At 44.9% G+C, this 5,518-nt stretch overlaps 1 pseudogene across 1 annotated transcript; it reads left to right on the top strand.

Annotated features, from left to right (window-relative positions):
• The first annotated feature begins 731 nt into the window (after positions 1-731).
• LOC311119669 (V(D)J recombination-activating protein 2-like) lies at positions 732-1,993 on the top strand (annotated as a pseudogene). Its single transcript has one exon. The product of its transcript is annotated as a V(D)J recombination-activating protein 2-like (transcript).
• Positions 1,994-5,518: the final 3,525 nt, after the last annotated feature.

Genomic DNA, 5,518 nt, shown 5'->3' with positions numbered 1-5,518 from the left:
CACACACACACACACACACAGGGAGTGAGATAAAGAGCTAATGGCCACCTTCACTTAGATGTGAAAGCAGTTTGCCAACAAAAACTGTCTGTACATCTGTGACTCAGTGTAACAAAGCCAGCTTTTACACTGCCACTGTGAGGAGTCCACAGCTGAGACCTGGGCTAACTCATTCGAGGAATGTGATGGAACAGAGAGGATGAGCTGAAGAGAGAGAATAGAAGGATTGGTGCACTACAGTTGCAACAGTATAAATGACTGGTATTCCTATTAACTTCTTAACAGATTGTCTTCAAGGCTGCCTTTGGTTATTCAAGTTTATATCACCAGAACAATAAGAACACTGAAGCAAATGTACAAGAAAACCTTTCTTTGCAGAGAAACAAACTCTCCTGTAAACAGCCTAGCTATGGTTCAAATTAACGTTCTGAAATCATTTAACACAATCATTGTTCTTCAACTGTTATTACATGAACTGTAATTGTACTATCAGCTCATTGTTATTGCAGTGTAGAGGGAGCACACCAGTGCTTCATTTGAGCCAGATCCTGCCGGAACAGGATCCGGCACATCTCAGATTTTACTTTGTTCGTTGCCCGGATCCGGTACCTAATTGTTTCACTGTTGGCACATAAATATTCTATTAAAAGCAATCAGCGTTAAATCAAGTTGCCTCCTCGTTATTTCTCCCGCCCCCCAGAAAGACCATCACGTAGAGGGCTACCTCATTCATGGAGGCTTCCAGCCTCTATCTGCTGACCCTGGACAGCCACGGCTGCAACCGCAAAGTGACCCTGCACTGTCAGGAGAGAGAACTAGTGGGAGAGCAGCCAGGGCCCCGAAATGGCCACACCATCAGCATGGTGCACAGCCGGGGGAAGAGGGCCTGCGTTGTGTTTGGGGGCAGATCCTACATTCCGGCTGGGGATTCAGACTACTGAGAACTGGAACAGAATTGTGGACTGCCCTCCTCAGGTGTTCATCATCAACCTTGAGTTTGGCTGCTGCTCCGCCCACACCATACCTGAGCTCACTCATGGCCAGTCCTTCCATCTGGCTCTGGCAAGAGACAACTGTGTCTACTTTCTAGGTGGCTACACTCTGTCCTATCACTCCTGTCCTCCTTGTGTGTTCCACCTGCGGGTGGAGTTCCTGCACGTCAGCCTGTAGGAGCTCCTTGATACCGGCCTGTCCATCACCAGTGCCATCGCCAGCCGCATGAGTACATCGTCTTGGGTGGGTATCAGTCAGAGACCCAGATGAGGATGGAGTGCAGCAGTGTGGTGCTGGATGACTCTGGAATCCGCATTGAGCCCAGAGAGGCCCCTCCGTGTACCGGGGAAATCAGCCACAGCCACACCTGGTTCAGAGGCAGCCTGGGTGGAGGGAGCGCTCTAATCAGGGTCCCCTCTGAGGGCAGGCAGACCCTGCCCGACGGCCATTACTTCTACCAGGTGTGCTTCCAAATAGAGGGGGAGGACCCAGGGCTGCAGCCAGGAGTCCACAGCCTTCGAGGACTTCGCTCCTCTGGAGGAATCTGAGGAGCTGTACTTCGGCCGCGAGCCCCACAAGCTGGAGGACAGCAGCAAGGGAGAGGAGGACACGTACAACGAAGAGGACGAGGAGGATGAGTCCCAGACAGGCTACTGGGTTAAATGCTGCCTGGGCTGCCAGGTGGACCCCAACACCTGGGACCCCTACTACTCCACAGAGCTGCTGCGGCCAGCCATGATCTACTGCTCTAAAGGGGAGGGAGGCCACTGGGTCCATGCCCAGTGTATGAAGCTTACTGAGAGCCTGCTGGTGAGGCTCTCACAGGGCACCAGCAAGTATCACAGGGGCCTGCCCCGCCAGGAGATGACCCCGCCACACCAGGTGCTGCCCCTGACGAGGAGCCCCACGAAGCCCCACGAAGCCCCTGCACAGGAAGGGCCCGATGATGCTGAAGATGACCCCCTCCAAGAAGCGCTTCATCAGAAGGTTTTTTAAGTGATGTCTGACCATGACCAGAATTACACTTATTCATAAAAAAATATATATATGTTTTACCTTTATTTAACTAGGCAAGTCAGTTAAGAACAAATTCTTATTTACAATGACGGCCTACACATTAATTGATCAACTGATTAATAAACATACAGTCAGGTCCATAACAATTGGCACCCTTGATAGAGAGGAGCAAAAAATACTGTATAAAATAAATAATACAAATACTAAGCTATATTGCATGCTCAAATTTTATTTATACTAATACAATTTCTCAGAGAAAGAGTAATAAAACAAATCTAACCCTAACCCATTTTAGCCAAAAATCTGGTTGCCTCTGCCAGGAGGCTGACACTTGGCCGCAAGTGGATCTTCCAGCAAGACAATAACACCAAGCACTAATCAAAATCCACAAAGAAATAGTTGATTGACCACAAAATCAACATTTTGCAATGGCCATCTCAGTCTCCGGACTTGAACCCCATTGGATATAAGTCTTGATGGCTGTGTTGTGTTAATCCTCATTTTTGGCAGACATTTTTCAGAGGAAGTTTTTAGTACATGAGTTTTGTTAAACCAAATGGACTTCGGAAGGTAGGCGCATAATGTCTGGACTGGCACAATTGTATTTAAACCAATGGAGGATAATTTATTTTCTGTGGTTGAATGTTTCTGAGGCCATTCACAAAATATGTTATGATTAAAACTTGTTTTTATTCACCAGTTCACACAGTAATTACATATTAATTGCCCCATCTGTAAACCAACACATATGCTCAGTTATCAATAACATAATCACAGGAAAGTTTAATAGTATGATACATTGTTTGCTACATTGTAGAGAGGTATATGCACATTAATTCAGTAATCATCAAACAATAAATAGGTAAATAAAACCACTAAATCAAATACACATTAAACAAATGAACAGTGAATAAATGTGCAGTAGGGTACATATTGTTATTTTCATTTAAATAAAAAAGAGTGTTTTGGCAACAGTTGTTATTTTCCTGGTTTAAATGTACTCTTGAAACATGACAAACCAGCAGATTGAATACACTGCTGATATGAGATTCAAACAAACCATATTCATCATCCTTCATGTAGCAAATGCTATTCTATAAATGAAAATACATTATTAAACATACTGTCATGTAAAACATGATGTTATTGTGTGACTGTGATAACTGTTAAATGAAATATGATACATTATGAAAATATGTACACAATATGGTTAAATTCATGACAGTAAAATAGAATCAGAACATTGAATGCATCAAAAATATATATTTTTAAATTGCCTGTCACAAGTCAAAATGGTGACGCAGAGATAAACAACATCAATCAATCAAACAAATAAACTATCAAATCAATTCAGTTCCTCTCAATGCTCTCTTCCTTCCCTCAGTTTAATTTTAAAGTAAATGGCTGTGCTAAGCCCCAGAAGAGTCATAGAGTCAGGGCGTGTGAGGATTCAATAAAGATAATCTAAATATTTCTTGAGGCAAGCCTAAGGGTGTTAGGCCTAGTAGTGTACCATACAGCATTTTCATGCGATCAACGAAAAGGGCAGTTTATATTTTATTTTATGAAAAGAGGTAGAGTGTTATCATTTCTCATTCTCTGTGCAAACGCTAAAACAGATACAAATGGTTTCAAAGTCACCTAGGCATCCATTTTGGCCCTTGGGAACCCGAATATAAACTCTAAAGCAATCTGTTTTAGAAGGCAGCCCCGAAACAAATACAATTTGAGTCTCCATGATTCCATTTTGCTCCAGCCCTGGAGATAAATTAATACAGCGATCATAAATGTGAGCTTCTTTAACACAATTCTCCCATTACAGTGCTTTTATTTTCTCCCATAAATAACCTCTCTGGATAAATTCATGGATGTGTCATAACCCATGCAATACAATAAACTGCCCCATATTTCACAGGCACCCAGAGATAAAACACCAACTATCTTCATGCTAAAAGCAGAGGAGAGGAAGTGATGTCTGATCTCTGCACTCAAATCATTAACTCAAAATTAACAAATATAAAACGCCAATATAAAATGCAGAGGCTGAGAAGGACATTCAGCCACCTTTCGGAAATTATGTATGAAAATGAAATGTAAGGTAGAAAGCCTTTTCAAATTTCCTCAAAGTAAATAATGGATCAAATAACATTTTTAGGATTTCAACAATAAATAATAATGTGTATTTCGAGAATAAAGTATTTTCCCCCTACGTCACTACTAATAAATATATACTGCAGTTCATATTGTAGAGTAAATATTAAGTTTGAAACAGAACAGTACAAAACAGACTAGAATCAGGTATACTGTTGCTAAGACATATTCCTGTCATAATCCATAAAGTCCCAAAGAACTGTCAAATCAAAACAATATTTTCAAAAGTATGGGACATCTAGTGACATGTCAGCATCCTCCTGTGTCTCCTGACTCTCTACAGGGTCAATAGTGGCCTGCACGGCTTTAGCATAGTTTTTGTGAGCCTCCATGAACTTATGCAGGTACTTAGAGGTGTAGAGCCAGTGGTGCTTCAGCACGTCTTCCAGCCCTCTCCACGATCTCCAGCACGTGGGCCAAAGTCTTGGGCAGGTAGTTGGTGATCTTGCCATCATACCTGTACTTGAAGACAGTGGAGAGCAGCTCTACGAAGCGCTGGGAGTTGAAGCTATACCGGCAGAGCTGGTCTGGGCACTCCCTGGCCGGGCACATGGAGAGCCACACAGGCTTCATCTGGAGGTAGAGCCCCATCAGCTCCCTCAGGGCCTCCTGCCGCTCCTCTGAGTGCAATAGCTCACACACCGCCTCCTCAACTTCATCTTCTTCCTCTGGGTGGCCCGCCAGCTCCTACGCTGCTCCTGGCAGGGGTTGGCATTGTGGTAGACCTCCCCTATCTCATCCTGGAAGATCTTGTAGAACTCGGTGGCGTTGCCGATATTGCAGCGCAAGGCGTCCAGGGTCGGCTGGGTCTCCATGAAGGGCTTGGCAGATGCCTTTGACCCGGTCTCGCAGCTCCTCAGTGGATTCAGAATAAGGGTTGGTCCTCCAGAGCTCGTAGCACTCCACCGTGGCTGCAGGTAATAGAGTAGAGAGTCATGTTGTGGGAGGCCTCTGCCCGAGTGGCATCACACAGCATGCAGATGTAAGTGGAGCCTGAAGCCTGCAAACCCTCCATATTTCGCACCTTCTTCTCGTTGTAGCCCGTGCCCCTGAAGTGGAAGCCGAAGGAACGAGAAAGGCCGCCCACAGACAGAATGAGACGGCTGTGCTTCATAGCGTTCCTTTTGGCCACCACAGGCCCCAGGACTTCTCTGAGTGTCTCGTGGTCTGACTCGTCCACAAACATCAGACAGAGCAGCTTGCAAGACATCTCTGAGTTGGGCTTGAGCTCCCGGAAGATGGTGATCGCCTCATCTTCTCCCTCAGCCTTTATAGAGACGGACATGATGGTGATGGAGAAACGCACAACCTTTTCCGGGATGGCTGGCCCTCCGCCTTGCTTCTCACTAAAGTCGCC

The sequence above is a fragment of the Coregonus lavaretus genome (genome assembly GCF_964263955.1).
Source record: "Coregonus lavaretus genome assembly, contig: HAP1_SCAFFOLD_8767, whole genome shotgun sequence".
NCBI classification, from domain to species: domain Eukaryota; kingdom Metazoa; phylum Chordata; class Actinopteri; order Salmoniformes; family Salmonidae; genus Coregonus; species Coregonus lavaretus.
The sequence above is the reverse complement of the archived record's forward strand: the minus strand, read 5'-3'. Positions and strand labels throughout refer to the sequence as shown.